Source organism: Pan troglodytes, chromosome 5, assembly GCF_028858775.2.
Source record: "Pan troglodytes isolate AG18354 chromosome 5, NHGRI_mPanTro3-v2.0_pri, whole genome shotgun sequence".
Lineage (NCBI taxonomy): Eukaryota > Metazoa > Chordata > Mammalia > Primates > Hominidae > Pan > Pan troglodytes.
In genome coordinates, this window is record NC_072403.2 from 7,402,719 (window position 1) to 7,419,421 (window position 16,703).

At 42.7% G+C, this 16,703-nt stretch overlaps 1 long non-coding RNA gene across 1 annotated transcript in view; it reads right to left on the reverse strand.

The window, feature by feature from the left end:
* Positions 1–432: 432 nt before the first annotated feature.
* Positions 433–16,703, reverse strand: part of LOC104006680 (uncharacterized) — a 96,501-nt gene continuing 80,230 nt past the window's right edge. Inside the window, exons 3-4 of the long non-coding RNA XR_680534.3 lie at positions 6,459–6,633; positions 433–1,396 (exon numbers count right to left, since the gene is read on the reverse strand). This is a non-coding gene — a long non-coding RNA (uncharacterized LOC104006680). The remainder of the gene's footprint in view (positions 1,397–6,458; positions 6,634–16,703) is intronic.

Consider the following 16,703-nt stretch of genomic DNA (forward strand, 5'->3'; position numbering starts at 1 on the left):
CATATAATATATGCAATATATCATATATGATATATAATATATATCACATATTTATATGATATATATTTAAATATGATAAATATTTTTATATATTATATATCACATATATATGCAATATATCATATATGATATATAATATATATCACATATTATTTATATGATATATATATTTAAATATATAAATATTTTTATATATTATATATCACATATAATATATGCAATATATCATATATGATATATAATATATCACATATTTATATGATATATTATATATCACATATTATTTATGATATATTATATATCACATATTATTTATATGATATATATTATAAATATATAAAATATTATAAATATATTAGAATATATTTTATATTATATATATATATTTTATATTTTATATATAAATATATATATATTTTTAAATTAGCCAGGTTGATGACATGTGCCTATAGTAGCAGCTACTCAGGAGGTTCAGGCAAAGGGATTGCTTGAACCCAGGTCGAGACTTCAGTGAGCCATGATTGCGCCATTGCACTCCAGCCTCAGCAACAGAGTGAGACCCTGCCTCCAAAAACAAAATGAAAAACATCCTGTGGTGGATTTCCATAACTTTTTGTTACCTTGAAATCCATTTTTAATCTTGCTCTAACACACTCAAACTCCTTCTTGAGAAAGCTAAAATTCTCTCTGTGCTTTGAGATGTAAATTTGCTACCCTGCTTTCTCTAAAACTCTGTAAGGTAAGGACTTCAACCATGTAGGACAGATACATTTTAAATTGTTCCATTTACAGAGACACAATTTAATACAACTGTCCTTTTAAACTAGTGAATTTTACCAGTCTCATGGCTAAAATTTTAAAAATAAAAGCATGTAGTCTTTATTTTTTTGTGTTCATTTGTATTTTTATGTATGCGTGCATATGTCTGCGTTTGAACATTGTCTACATGGTACTGAATAGACTTATAAATAAAGGAGTACTCATAAATTAAGTAAATAAGCCCAAATGCTTTTCAGGTCAATGGGACTTTAGTCATGTTGGGTAAATAAAGCTAGTTTTAAAAATCATTAGTAAAATAAAATTGAAATCTCTTCAGAATTTAATTTAGACAGTGTTACCTGGTTCTATTAGCAGACAGGTTTATATTGTCTCTGATAGATGTTTTCATGTCATAAAACTGTTGCCTTTGTGATATTTTTTGATACCTGCTTAATTTTTTCATGAGCCTGTGACCTTGGCTTTGAACCTTTTGATGCTGGCGTCTAGATAAGTGGCTATGGTGAGGCCTGGAGACCCCGTCCTCCCCAGCCCAGCTGTGTCTCTTGGCCTTGCTAGAAGGGATCAGATCCTCCAGGCACTGTTTTCACAGCTCCGTCCTTTGTCCAGGGCTCTGCATCTGATACATAACAATTAAAATGGATTACTGCCTAGGTTTTTTACTGAAAATTAGAGTTACCAAGAGTTAACATTATAATTAATATATGTAATTAAAACTACTAGATACAAGACAGACACTTCTTATGCAAAATGCACAAGAAAAGTAGGAGGTGTTTTGGTAAGGAAGACTATAAAGAAGGCATGAGAATGTAGTTTTTGTTAAAAGAAAAGCAATTTTGTCAGTGTAAGGGTAATTTAAGTGCTGTTTTAAATTGAAGGGGAAAAAAGAACAATAAAACTGAATAGACAGAGAAACTTGAAGAGCAAAAGAGAATGGAAAAAATTATCAAAGCTTCTAAAAGGCTTATGGAAATCTTATCTTGTGTGGTTAAGACTGAGATTGGATGAATCTGTTTATAAGGTTTTATTAAAATTAGCTTTAGTGTCAATACACTGATGCAAAGATAGAATTTGGTTTTGTGTTTGAACAAGATGTTCATATAGTATTAACAAAAAGTAGTAAAAGATTTTTGCTTACCTTTTGAGTAAATGACAAAAAAAAGAAGAAGAGGGTTTGCCTCATGCTGTCTTTATTAGGTCTTTTGATTGTTTTAAAAATTGAGTCTCTCCTGTCTATCAAATTGAGTCTCTCCTGTCTATCAAAGAGCTAAGTTTTTGCTTTTTTAACCTTTTTTTAGGTTCAGGGGTACATGTGCAGGTTTGTTATATAGCTAAGTTGTGTGTTATGTGTTGTGGGGGTTTGGTGTACAAATAATTTTATCACACAGGTGATAAGCACAATACCCAGTAGGTGGTTTTTCTACCCTCACCCTCCACCCTCAAGCAGGCCCTGGTGTCTGTTATTCCTTTCTTTGTGTCCATACACACTCACTGTTTAGCTCCCACTTATAAATGAGAACATGCAGTGTCTAGTTTTCTGTCCCTGTGTTAGTTTGCTTAGGATAATGGCCTCCAGCTCAAGTTTTTGCTTTTTGAAATATTTTAAATATAACTAAAAGAACCTGGAAGTCCAACAGAGACATATTAGACTTATTTGATACGTCAAAATCATACGGGAAGGATTGTCAAACAAGAATGGTCTTTAACTTTCTTTGAGTTATATTTGTATAAGCGTATTATTAATAGGTGTCTCAAAATTGTACGAGATTCCTAAAATTCTGATGTCTTTGTCTATGTTATCAATCATGTTTATTATGTTAAACTGTTGTATGCCACAGAAATAACCAAATTTTCTTGTCAATTGTGTCTTTAACCATAGCCATTCTAATTCTTTTGTCATCCACAGACAATGATTTACTTTAATTCTTTTCAAAAAGTAGTTTACAATGTGCTACAGTACAAAATTTGCTTCTTCTTGAAGGAAATGCATGGAAAGGACCCTGACAAGTACTCTTAAATGCAGGTTACTAATAAATTTGGAGATAAAACCACTGGATTAGGTAAAACTTTCCTAGACTGTAATTAAAAAGTTGATGCATTCATGAGGATTGCTAACCCAACATCAAGTAGAACAAAAGTTAATTACATGGAACTGAACTGATAGAGTACCGAAATGCTTTTTTATGACTTTTTGTTTGAAATAGTGCTGATTCTCTTTATGTTTTGTTTTCCAGAGTCAAGAAAACTTTTTTTTTCTTTTGAGCTATTTATGGCTTACAGCAATTGGGTAAAGTATACTTTTGTAAGAAAAATTCAAACGTACCTTTCTCTCTAACTGATTTATCCAGAATTCAGAAACTATTTGAAAGTATTCTTATTTTATGGCAACATAGTTATTTGCATAAGTTTAATAAGAATCTGTTTTCTTCTGTAACAGGACACAGTTGTAATGCTAATTATTTTATCAGGGCTTTGACTGGAATGGCATTTTTTTTGTTGTTTTTGAGATGGAGTCTCTCTCTGCTGTCCAGGCTTGAGTGCAGTGGTACGATCTCGGCTCACTGCAACCTCTGCCTCCTGGGTTCAAGTGATTCTCCTGCCTCAGCCTCCCGAGTAGCTGGGATTACAGGCATCTGCCACCACTCACAGCTAAGTTTTGTATTTTTAGTAGAGACAGGGTTTCACCATGTTGGCCAAGCTGGTCTTGAACTCCTGACCTCAATGATCTGCCTGCCTCAGCTTCCAAAAGTGCTGGGATTATAGGCATGAGCCATCACACCCAGCCAGCATATTTTTAAATATAACCAAACTGCTGTGAGGAATTGAAGTTGACTTCGCAGAGCTGATAAAAAGCCCCACATAGACAAGACCAGCCTTGTCTATGTGGTTTCCTTACATGATTTCTGACCTGTGGTAAGTAAAGAATGTCACTTTCTGACAGACCCAGGAACCTCAAGAAATATCGGGAACCTCAAGAAGAGAGGAATTCACTGACTCATTCAGGTATTACACAGCCCGATGAAGAAATTTTGACTTGGCTTTCTAGCCTCAAGAGGCTTTTGAAAGTCTAAGTGGAGATTCCTTATGAAAATATTTCAGCAAAGCCAATTTAAAAGGAGCCTATGTGGCCAATTACTATTTGTGCTGCACTTTATGCAAATAAACAGGCCAAGTACAATAATACTAAAACTTATTTTGCAAATAAATTGGTCATAATATTCTTGGTATAAAGGTGGGACTGGAGAGAGACAAATTATGATTCAGAAGTGTTAAAGCAAACTAAATATGGCCTGAGAAGGACTCTGTACTTCTATATTTGAGTCCTTGTGGATGAACTGCAACTTAACTTCATAGGTAGACAAGACTGAAAACCTATCCTAGGAGTCTGTGCCTGTAATAATCGCTGAGTCTTGGACAATCCCAGCAGCCATACTTCAACTAGTCACACACTGCTGAGTGTTCAAACTGTGTTCAAATGAGGCAACCACCAAGCTGTAACCAATTCAGCTGTTCCTATATCTCACTTCTGAATTCTGTATGTCACTTTACTTTGTCTGTAAATTTGTTCTGACCATGAGGCACCCCTTGAAATCTCTCTGAATGTGCTGTGATTCTGGGAGCTGCCCAGTTCTCAAATTGTTCATTGTTCGATTAAAACTCCTTTGAATTTAGCTCAGCTGAAGTTTTTCTTTTAACAGAGGAAAGCTATAGTATACCTGTTATTAGATTATAGCCTTGTCCATTGTTTTTGAGTTTTTATTTTTAACCTACAATTTGGACTAAATCCTGAATCCTTTCCTGGCTATAAGCCTCCAAACTAACATTTTCAAGGTTTTCTCCAATTTTTTCTGACTTGGAATCACTAGAAAATAAAACTATGCTTTTCTTAAAGCCCTGCAAACTGAACTTAGACAACTTAATATAAACTTCGGGAGAAATTCCTACAGTCACTCATCTATAAACAGCCTTTGTTCCTGTGGATGCAGGGACTACTCAGAGAGTCCACTAGAACACACAATTCAAACTGCAATCCAGAAAAATCTGTCAGATTGCCACTGAAATCTGAATATGCTTCAGGTTCTAAGAAAACTGGTCTACTAGACTATCCCAGACATAAACCTTTGTTTTCCTTCTGTTTCCATAGAAGTGCCTCTTACTAGAGACCTGTTTACCTGCATCCTATGTAGAGGCCTAGCTCTGAGAGCTCGCCTGCAAGGCCGCCTCCTGAAATGAGACACAGCTATTTAACTGAACTGATCTATTCTCAGGACTAAGAGAATGGTTCAGGCAGGGTGCAGTGGCTCACACCTCTAATTCCAGCACTTTGGGAGGCCAAGGCGGGCAGATCATCTGAGGTCAGGAGTTTGAGACCAGCCTGGCTAACATGGTGAAACTCCGTTTCTACTAAAAATACAAAAATTAGCCGGGTGTGGTGACACATGCCTGTAATCCCAGCTACTCAGGAGGCTGAGGCAGGAAAATTGCTTGAACCCAGGAGGTGGAGGTTGCAGTGAACCAAGATGGTGCCATTGCACCTCTGGCTTGGGCAACAAGAGCGAAACTCCATCTCAAAAAAAAGAGAATGGTTCAAGAAGGTATGGGATGGTATAAAGTTGTTCCTTTCTGCTTATTCCAATGTGTTCTTCCCTTCCTTTGCCTATCTCTTATCTAACAACCTGTAACCCAAAGCTATCAACTTGGCTTTGATGTGAAACTTCTGAAAAGTACAGTTTCAAAATGGGGACTGAAGGAAACCAAAATATTTCACCCAAAAAAAATACTTCTTTGACATAGTTTGAGGTGGCTGTCAGAGGGCCTACAGACAGAAGTCGCCCTGCAACACTGTCTTGTGGAGAGATTTGTGTCTGTAGAGAACCTGCATCCGTGCAGCCAGGCTTTCTCTGAGGCCCTCCCTTGCCCTGATCTAGGAAAGATGAACTGAGAGGCTGCTACCTTTAAAGGTCTGAAAGGAACATTTGCCACCTATTCTCTCTAAGGGATGCTACCCCTGACGCTCCATCTACATGACAAGACCACTGCCGGGCCTCTGCTCCTCTCCCAAAACCTGTCTTGCCACCGTAACCTCATTCACCACCGTACCTGTTTTTGGTTATGCTCTGAGCCCCTGTTCTTTCTGTAACCTCAAGATGGTAAACAAATCCCAGCTGCTCAGGAGGCTGAGGCACAAGAATCACTTGAACCTGGGAGGCAGAGGTTGCAGTAAGCTGAGATTGTGCCACTGCACTCCAGCCTGGGCGACAGAGTGATACCCTGTCTCAAAAAAAAAAAAAAGAAAGAAAGAAAAAGATGGCATACAAGCTCCGTACACCATCAGGGGGTTGGGGTAACCACTCTGTGATTTTCCCTCTATGTATGTTAATACGTTTGTATGCCATTTCTTCTATTAATCTGCCTTTTGTGAGTTGATTTTCAGAGGGTGAAGGAACAGCTTTTCTTGGACCTTACAATTAGGACCCACCCTGATGACCTCATTTAATCTTAATTACTTTTTTAAAGACCCTATCTTCAAATATGACAATAGTGACATTCTGAGATACAGGGGCTTAAGATGTCAACATATACATTTGGGGGCGGGGACATAACTTAGCCCATAACACACCCTGAATCACATTAGATCATGAAGTGGTACCCACTGGTCAAAGCCACTCACGCAGCCCTACCTGGATGCAAGGGCCGCTGGGCGGGTAGGTGCCCCATGGCTGGTAGCAGCTTCCAGCAAACACTCTCCACTGTGCAGCCAGCCAGCTCTGTCCTAGCAGGAATGCGTTCCCTTGGGCCTCTTCCTCCTGTCTCAGCTGTCACATGCGGATTGTCCACAGCAGGGACTTGAAAGCCCTAGAAGATATGCACAGAATTGCTAAATAAAATAAATCAGCACGCTGCACACATTTCTTTACTTACATTGTGTGATGAAGACCAGACACAAGTTTCCAGTTTCTTCCATTGCATGCTTGATGCGGAATCGTCTCTTTTAAAGTTTCAATTATGCACGGAGGTAGCAATTACCATCCTGGGTGTCATCATCAAAAAGAAGAGGGCCGGGCGCGGTGGCTCACGCCTGTAATCCCAGCACTTTGGGAGACCGAGATGGGCGGATCACGAGGTCAGGAGATCGAGACCACCCTGGCTAACATGGTGGAACCCCATCTCTACTAAAAATACAAAAAAAATAGCCGGGCGTGGTAGCGGGCGCCTGTAGTCCCAGCTACTCAGGAGGCTGAGGCAGGAGAATGGCATGAATCTGGGAGGCGAAGCTTGCAGTGAGCCGAGATCGCGCCACTGAAGTTCAGCCTGGGAGACAGCAAGACTCCGTCTCAAAAAAAAAAAAAAAAAAGAGTAAACAAACAGTGCGCCTGAAAGAAAGAAACTTAGGAGAGTTGGAGATGCTGAAAAAGACCATCCATCCACTAACCCCACACAATAAGCAGGGGAGGAAGCTTCCAAATGGCTGCCATAATCCCAACCCTTATATTCCAGCCCACAAAAACGTCATCCTTCCCAGAACTCCGACTTTCCAGATGTCCATGAAACTCTAGCTGATGTCAGGATCAGCTACGGAATCCCATGATGAGCCACAGCTTAAATGCCAGCCACACAGGCTCAGATAGGCACACGCTTCCATTCTAGCTAATGGTTAATAAATGGAGGACAAGTCTTGACATATTCACTAGTGCAAGTTGAAGTGGCTGGCGCCAACATTCTATTTACCCTGAAGCTTAGTTTACTAGATGCCACTGCCTGTTCTGTGAACCTCATGGTCACACATGAATTGTAACAGAACAGTCTCAGCAGGAAAAGAGTTTCAATTTAAAAATGTGATCCTCTGTCAACATGGGGCACTCCCTAATTAATTTCTGGTAGCTGCCTTATCTCAAACTTTAGGACCTTGTTCCAGTGCCTTCTTTCTGGGCAAGATGGTCAGATAGTGCAGGGGCCAAGAAAAAACTCCCCCTTCATCCTCTGAAGGTTTGCTGAAAAATCAACTGACAAAAGGCAGACTAAAGGAAACAAGGTATATACCAAAGTATTGCCATGCACGGGGGTCATACAAAATGTAAGCATGCAAAGAAGTGGCCAGATGCATCTAGAGGTTACAGAAAGAAAAAAGGCTTGGATGGTAGCAAGACAGGTTATGGGAGGGGGAGAAGAGAAGGCCTGGCTAGCAAAGGTGGCCGGCAAAGCAAAATAAATAAATAATAAATAAACAGGCTGGGCATGGGGGCTCACCCCTGTAATCCCAGCACTTTGGGAGGCCAAGGTGGGTAGATCATTTGAGGTCAGGAGTTCGAGACCAGCCTGGCCAACATGGTGAAACCCTGTCCTTACTAAAACTACAAAAATTAGCTGGGCTTGGTGGTGGGCGCCACAGGCACCACCAGCTACTTGGGAAGCTGAGGCAGGAGAATCGCTTGAACTCAGGAGACAGAGACTCCAGTGAGCCAAGATCTGAATGACAGAGTGAGAATCTGTCCCAAAAATAAATAAAGAAGGAAATAAAATTTCACAGGTAGCAGCCGTCAGAGAGAATAGAGGTAAATGTCCCTTTTGGACCTTTAAGATGGCAGAGTCTTGGTTAATCTTTCCTAGATCTGGACAAGGGAGGGGTGCAGAGGAAGCCTGGCTGTGTCCATGCAGATTCTCCACAGAGACTAATGTCCCCACAAGACAGCGTTGCAAGGTGGCGTCTGTGTGCAGGCTCTCTGAACAGCCGTCTCAAAATATGTCAAAGACATATAACTATGGGCAAAATATTTTGATTTCCTTAAAGGGTGAGTGGAACTTTTCCATGTGCCTCACATGGCTTCTGTCCATTTCAGAGGACAAAGGTATATTAAAACAAAACTAAGGCACTGTTTTAAAAAACCTGAAAAATGTCTGTCCACGCCTTCCCCTTGCTTATAAACAGATTAAAAACAAATATCTATACACATGGAGATTTTGTTTCTTTTTATGGAACTAGACTCATTGTATGCACATGTCAATGATAAAAACAAACTGGACGATATGTAAAGAGGCTTATTCTGAGCTAATACGAGTGACCAAGGGCTGAGTACAGTCTCAAGAGAGCCTGAGAACATGTGCCAAGGTGGTCAGGTTACAGCTGGGCATTATACATTTTAGGGAGACAGAAGTTATAGGCAAAGACATAAATCAATACATGTAAGGTGTACCTTGGTTTGGCCAGCAAAGGTGAAATGTCCCCCAGTGGAGTGGGGAGGTGGTTTTACAGGTCATAGGTGGATTCAAAGATTTTCTGATTGGTAATTGGTTGAAAGAGTTAAGCTTTGTCTAAAGAATTGAAGTAAATGCTTGAGTTAAGATAAGGAGGGTTTGGTTGGGCATGATGTCTCAGGCCTGTAATCCTAGCACTTTGGGAGGCCAAGGTGGTTGGATCGCTTGAGCCCAGGAGTTCGAGACCAGCCTGGGCAACAGGGCGAAACCCTGTCTCTACTAAAAATTAAAAAATTAGCCAGGTGTGGTGGTGCATGCCTATAGTCCCAGCTACTCTGGAGACTGAGGTGGGATGCTCACTTTAGCCCGGGAGACAGAGGTTGCAGTGAGCCAAGATTGTGCCACTGCATTCCAGCCTGGGCAACAGAGTGAGACCCTGTCTCAAAAAAAAAAAGATAAGGAGGGTTGTGGAAGCCAAGGTTCTTGCTATGTAAATGAAGGCTCCAGGTAGCAGCCTTAGAGACAATATAGTATGTTTCTTTTCAGACCTTAAAGGTCAGACTCAATTAATCTCTTAGATCTGGGAAAGACCTAGAAAGGGACGGGAATTATCTACAGATACAAATTTTCCCCACAAAAGACAGCTTTACAGGTCCATTTCAAAATATGTCAAGGAAATATATTTTGAGATAATTTGTTTCTTTTTAAGACAGAGTTTCATTCTTGTTGCCCAGGCTGGAGTGCAATGGTGCGGTCTCGGCTCACTGCAACCTCCATCTCCTGGGTTCAAGCGATTCTCCTGCCTCAGCCTCCCAAGTAGCTGGGATTACAGGCACCTGCCACCATGCCCGGCTAATTTTTGTATTTTTAGTAGAGACAGGGTTTCATCATGTTGGCCGGACTGGTCTCAAACTCCTAACCTCAGTTGATCTGCCCATCTTGGCCTCCCAAGGTGCTGGGATTACAGGCATGAGCCACCACTCCCAGCCGAGGTAAAATATTTTGATTGTCTTCAGGGTCTGCCATCTGTCACATGATACCATACCAGAGTCAGGTTGGAATTCGGTAGCTTATTGCCAAAAGCTCTCTTCTGTCAGCTTTAGGATCTCTATTTTAATCCTATTTTTTAATCCTATTTTAATGCTGGTCAGTTCTGCCTAAACTGCAGAACGGAGGGGTGTCTGACCTTCCTTCCCGTCATGGCCTAGATTTCACTTTTTCAGGTTTCTATGGGGTCCTCTTGGCCAAGGGTTGGGGGGGGGGGTCTGTCCAGTTGGTTGGGGGTCTTAGGATTTTATTTTTGGCTTACACATATTAATTGGCAACACGCCTTTTCGACCTAACATATTTCACTTAATGCACCTCCTACCAATGCCGAGACCGGGCTCCTTTATCTGACTTCTTCTTGCAGATAGATGCAAAACCAAAGAAAAGGACCAAAGCGAGTCTCAATCAATCAAGGTTTGTTTTGCCAAGGTTCACAATATGGCCTGGAAAATGGAGCAGAGAATTACAGGAACGTCTGTGATCCATGCTTCCTCCAAAGAGGGTTTGGGGACTTCAGTATTTAAAGGCAAAGAGGGGGAAGTAGGGAAAAGAGGAGAAATGAAAGGGGAGTGTATAAGGGTCGAGCAGCTGCATTCTTTCCAGGCTTTGATCAGCTTTCAGTCAATCCACGTTTTGCATGTGAGAGGGAGGGGGCCGAGGATCAGTCAGTTGCTCTCAGTGAATCTGCATTTTCACATTAGATACACAGAGAGTAGAGGGGGCAGTCGCACACGCATTTGTCCCAGGTGAGCAGATGAGTGACTTGTAGTCCTGCCTTCCTTCCCTACCTGTGAAGATAAGCTGCTGATTTACACTGTCAGGGTGAAATTCAACAGAACCGTTTTAAGGTAAAGATCTTGGGGCTCACAAGGAATTTCCTTGTGAGTAAATTGTGTGGGAGGCCCCCTGGGGAGCCTTTTTTTTTTTTTTTTTTTTTTTGAGATGGAGTTTCATTCTTGTTACCCAGGCTGGAGTGCAGTGGTGCGATCTCGGCTCATTGCAACCTCCGCCTCCCAGGTTCAAGAGATTCTCCTCCCTCAGCCTCTCAAGTAGCTGGGATTACAGGCACACGCCACGATGCTTGGCTAATTTTTGTATTTTTAGTGGAGATGGGGTTTCCCCATGTTGGCCAGGCTGGTGTCGAACTCCTGAACTCAGGTGATCCACCCACCTCGGCCTCCCAAAGTGCTGGGATTACAGGCATGAGCCACTGACCCTGGGGAGCCTTTTTGGCCTTTTTCCTTGTAGCCATCTACTTAGGAACAAAAAACAAGCAGTCTTTGCATGATTCAGTTCCCAAGCTTGACTTTTCCCTTTGGCTTAGTGAGTCTGGGGTCTCGAGATCCTATTTTCCTTTCACAGACAGGTGAAAGTTCATAGAAATGGAGTCACATCGTATAAATCAAGCTTTGCAGCTGACATGGCCTTTTTTTCCTTGCTGGCTTGCCCCCACCTGTTTCTTCTCTATGTCACCTCCCCCTGTCTCCACCACAGGTAACACCTGGCATGTGTCCTTCAGGGTTTCACCCACGCCCCTGTAACTATCGGGATCTATGAACTGTACAACGTATAGGCATACCAAAGCTTTTCTGTGTTTCTTTTATAAATTTTGGGTCCCAGTATTCACACTTCCCCACGCCTTCCTTTCTACACTCATAGACTCCTCGTGGAAATCCCACCAGGTGAGTTGGCAGGGCAGCTGTCACTCATTCCTTTTAGTGGCTGCATAAAACTCCATAGAGTAGACCTATCCCCATTTATTCAACCATCCTCAGCCAATGGACATTTACTTTGCTTACATCTTTTCCACAGAGACCAATAGAACAATGCTACTAAATATTCTTTAGGAAGTTAATTCTTGGAAATTTTATAACATATGCAAATACACATTCATTGGAACAAATAAGGTGGAGATTTCACCACGCTAGGTGGACATTTTTCTTATTTCAGAGCTGTGGCATATCCCCCCAAGGATTCCCTCAGGTACTGTAAGAGCTGGGCCCCAGCATGACACTCCACCCAACCGTCCGTGTCACACCCCGAAGCCTCACGTCCTTCCTGTCTCTCTCTTTTAAACATCTCCTGGTTTGCCGAGCTCTAAGCTTCCTCCTTTACTCCTCTGATCCCAAGGATTTGCTTTATGAATTCTAAAAAAAGTATTTATTTCCAAAAAGCATCTGGAGCAGTTATTTTGGAAAGCAATTGTGGAACTCTGGGAAAGTGTGTGTTTTTTACAAACCAGACCCTTGAGGAAGGGGTAGGGGCTTTGTCAGAATCCTTGAGGGACGAGGGGGCAAAGACAGCATGTACTGATCGTGACATCACTCTTGTTTGAAACTGACCATCCAAGAACAACTAAAGAAAGTCACAATTAAAGTTCTGCTCCTTGGTTCCTCTGTCTCCTGGCCATCCCAGAAGAGGGAACTGGCTTCAGGAGAGCCCTTCTTTCCCCTGGGGGCTGTACTTACCTTAATGCACAGGCCTTCCCCGCCCATCTGTAATGAGCTTCAGCTGGAAATCATCACGAGAAACCACAGATCACTTCATAGAGTGAAAACCACAGAGGGGTTTTTCTATGTGATTCTATTCCTGGAACTATTAACACCTTTCACTTGGCTGTGGGCCCTTCTCTTCTGAATCCACCTTAAACACTGCTGATGAGACAGCTCCTCTCTGATTCCACTGAAACCAGCAAATGTACCCCTCGTAAGTCTTCATTGGTTCCTATTTGCTGAGTGAAATTCCTACTGACACCAACATACTCTATCTCATCTCCAAAATTAGTTGTTTTCTAAGTGGAAACAATCAAAATGAGCATCAAGATGAAAGGCATAACTACAGAAGTAAATGGCAGCTGCGGAGGATTTATAAAGAGGTGCAAGAGCCTTGTGTGATTGCTGTGGGGGGAAAGGGAGAGAGACTACGGTGTTATTTCTATGCATGGCTGCCCTAAATGTGGGAACAAACTTTGAAATGTTTGAAAAACAGAAAAAAGTTATGTGGAGTGGGCAAGGGACAGAATAATACAATATGAGCTGAAGATGGCAAGCAGGTCAGTCTCCTTTCTGATTATCACAAAATCAACCAATTAGTGGCCCAAACACAGGAATGAGAGTCCAGCAGGTCCACGGCCCCACTCATACCCTAGGGAGGAGCCATCAGGGTGAGTGCTCAGGGCGCCGGCTCTCAGATCTCACAGGCCCTCTTAGAACTCTGCCCAGGACAAGGAAGGATTGACAGCTTTGGAAAATGCTGACCTAATGCACTGACGATACCTAACAACACTCTACTGTTCCTTAAGCATCTCCTCTGTGCCCAGTACCTTACCAGGCACCTAACGTGGCCTAGAGATGATCCGTTGCACAACCCCATGAGGTAGGTCCTGTGACCCGACCTGTAACCAAGTAGCTTAGCTCCAAAACGCATTTTAAAACATCCTTTTCTTCTCTCTAGTTTTAGCCTTGAAATATACTTTGAAACTCTTTGTTTCCCTAACTTCCCACTGGACCCTCCTTGCACTGTGATAGTTAACCTAATTATGTGCTTGCTTAGAAATTCCAGGGACTAATCTTGAAATGAACCAGGCATGGAGACCCAGCTGCAGAACCCTCCCATCTAGAGGTGACCTCATGGTGGTTAGTCTACAACTCAGCCACTGTCGAGATGGCTCCAACCCGCACTCCAGGTGGACCACAACTCAAGATAGCCATCGAAACAGGACACATAGATCCCATATCCAGCGCCATTCCCACAGGCTTCTCATACCAAGTTTCCCTTCTTAAACCCTTTACTGAGCCAAAACAATATGAAATGGTCTTTCAGAGGCATGGGCCTGGCCTTTTCTTGACTGCTAGCACCCAAATAAAGTTGCTTTTTTTTTAACTGCACCTTGCTTCTTGTGTGGCGAGCAGGCGAACTTGAATTGGTCACAATCCCAGTTTACAACGTTGAGATTCGGAGGAGCTAATGACTCCCCAAGGTCAGGCTGCTATGGCAGCACCAGGGCTCAAGTTCAGAACCATCATCCACCAAAGATCAGGCGTTACCTGAGTCTAGAGGGTTGTGACAGGATTAGAGGAAGAAATTACATGTCAGGCTCTCTAGAGAATACCCTCATTCCCTGCAGATAACACTCCACATCCTGCAAGCTCAAACCTCAACCCGACATGGCCCCTTGCCCTTCGGGACTGTGCCTCTCAGCACTTCCTCTCCTGACACACCTGTGGGGTTCACCTCTCCCCTGGCGCAGGCCCTCCCTCTCACACGTGGGCCACTGTATCAGCCCTAAGTGGGTCTCCCTGGCCGCCAGGTCCTTCTGAAACCCAACTGGGCAAGAGTCTTCTCTGAACACCATGTGCCCCCCTTTTCCCTTTGCCCCTCCCCAGACCAGTGCCACTTCTTCCTGCCGGCTCCTTGGGGCTGTGTTTATGCCTCAGTCACCCCACGGCCTCTGGCCAGCTACTGTTCAGAACCGGAATAGACGAACTATCAGCTGGCCAGACCAACAGAGGGGAGCTGAGTCGCTCTGAAGGCACTAGAGGTGTGTCTGCGTGGGCTGGCTGAAGCCCCCAGGGCTGACAGGACTCCTGACCTGGGACCCCCACACCTTGTCTTCCCTTTTGTGCCTCCATCCTGGGGTCACAGCAAGGATGCCTCCTGCCCTCTGTGCCTCTCTGTCACAGAGCCCCTCCATTTGAACCAGCTGAGGGGGGAGTTTGCTTTTTGTGACCTAAACACCTTAAGACACACATGCCAGGCCTCCTGACATGAGACCTTGTTCTTAATTGCTACTTCAAAACTAAACCTCATTCGCCAGGGGCTGGGAGGAGTGGGGTATGGGGAGTTGGTGTTTAATGGGTTCAGAGCTTCAGTTAGGGAAGATGGGAAAAGTCCTGGAAATGGGTGGTGGTGACGGCTGCACAACAGTGTGAATGTGCTTAGTGCCACCAAACTGTACACCTTAAATGGTTGAAATGATGGATTGTGTGTATTATAACACAACTGTAGATAGATACATAGATGGGTGAAGACAGATGATAGATAGACAGATAGATAGATAGAAGTATATGATAGATGATAGATAATAGATACATGGATAGATGGGTGAAGATAGATGATAGATAGATAGATAGATAGATAGATGAAGATAGATAATAAATGATAGAAAGATAATAGATATATAGACAATAGATAGATACATAGGTAGATGCATAGATACATAGATAGCTGATAGATAATAGATGAATAGATGACTAGATACATAGATACACAGAGAGATGATAGATAGATAGATAGATAGATAGATAGATAGATAGATAGATACACACACACACATACATACATAGACAGATGATAGATAGATAGACCCTCACTCCTGCCTTCTGGACCCACTCAGCCTGCCCTTCCCACGCTGTGCATCCTGTGCTACTTCTCACCACTTGCCCACAGTCCCCTTCCCCCACATCAGCCCTCTCCATCCCCTGACCACCCCCAGCACTCAGGGGCCTCCAGGCATTTCCTTTGTCTCTTTGGTCCACTTTGAAGTCACACATTCCACTCCAACGACCAAAATCCCCACGCTTCCTTTCAGGCCCAGTCTAAGACAGAGCTCCACAAAGCCCTCCTGACTGGCACCGTCCCAAAGGATGCCTTCCCCTCACTTAGCGCCCCCTCGGCCCTACTGCAGAGCCTCTTCCACACCTGCAAATACTTGCCTGTGGCTCATCTTGGTTTCTCGTGTGTCTGTGTGTCTGGAGAACACTCCAGGGACAGGGTGAGCTCTCTGAGGACAGGGATTCCTTCCTGAACAACGGACAAGCACCCCTCCCTGAGTGTCTGTGTGTTTCCAGCTCTGGGGCACCCAAGTCATGGTCTCTGTCCACAAGAAGCTTTTATTTATAGTGTTAAAATATACATAACATAAAATGTACCATTTTAACCATGTTTAAGGGTATAGTTCTGTGGTATAAGTAATTCACATTGTTGTGCAATCACTGTACAGCATTCATCTCCAGGGATTTTTTTTATCTTCCCAAACCCATTATGCACCCATTAACCAATAATTCCCTATTCTTTCTTCCCCAGCCCCTGGCAACCACCATTTTATTTTCTGTCTGTATGAATTTTACTATTCTAGGTACCTAAACAAGTGGAATCATACAGTATTTGTCCTTTTGTGACTGGTTTATTTCACTTAGCATAATGTCAAGGTCCATGCTGTAGCAGGTGTCAGGATTTCCTCCCTTTTCAAGGCTGAATCATATTCTGTTGTATGGATACATCCCATTTTGTTTAGCCGTTCATCTGTTGATGGAGACTTGCGTGGTTTCCACCCTTTCCTATTGTGAATAACAACGCTATGCACATAGGCATAAAGTATCTGTTAGAGTCTCTGCTTCCAATTCTTCGGGGTATATACTTAGAAGTGTAATGCTGGATCATATAGTAATTCAGTGATTAACTTTTCGAAACCAAGAAGCTTCTAACAAACTCAGAAGACAGAACCAATACACACAAGACCATCTGAGACCAAAGAGCAGAAGGAGCTTTCTGCTGAGGCCAGAACCTGCAAAGCCTGACTCCACCACCAGGGATGACCTTGACTCATACCTTAAACCTCACTGGGCTACCTATAAAAGTGAGGTCTAAGTAATACGCCCTCTTTTCCTATTCTAAGATGTACATTG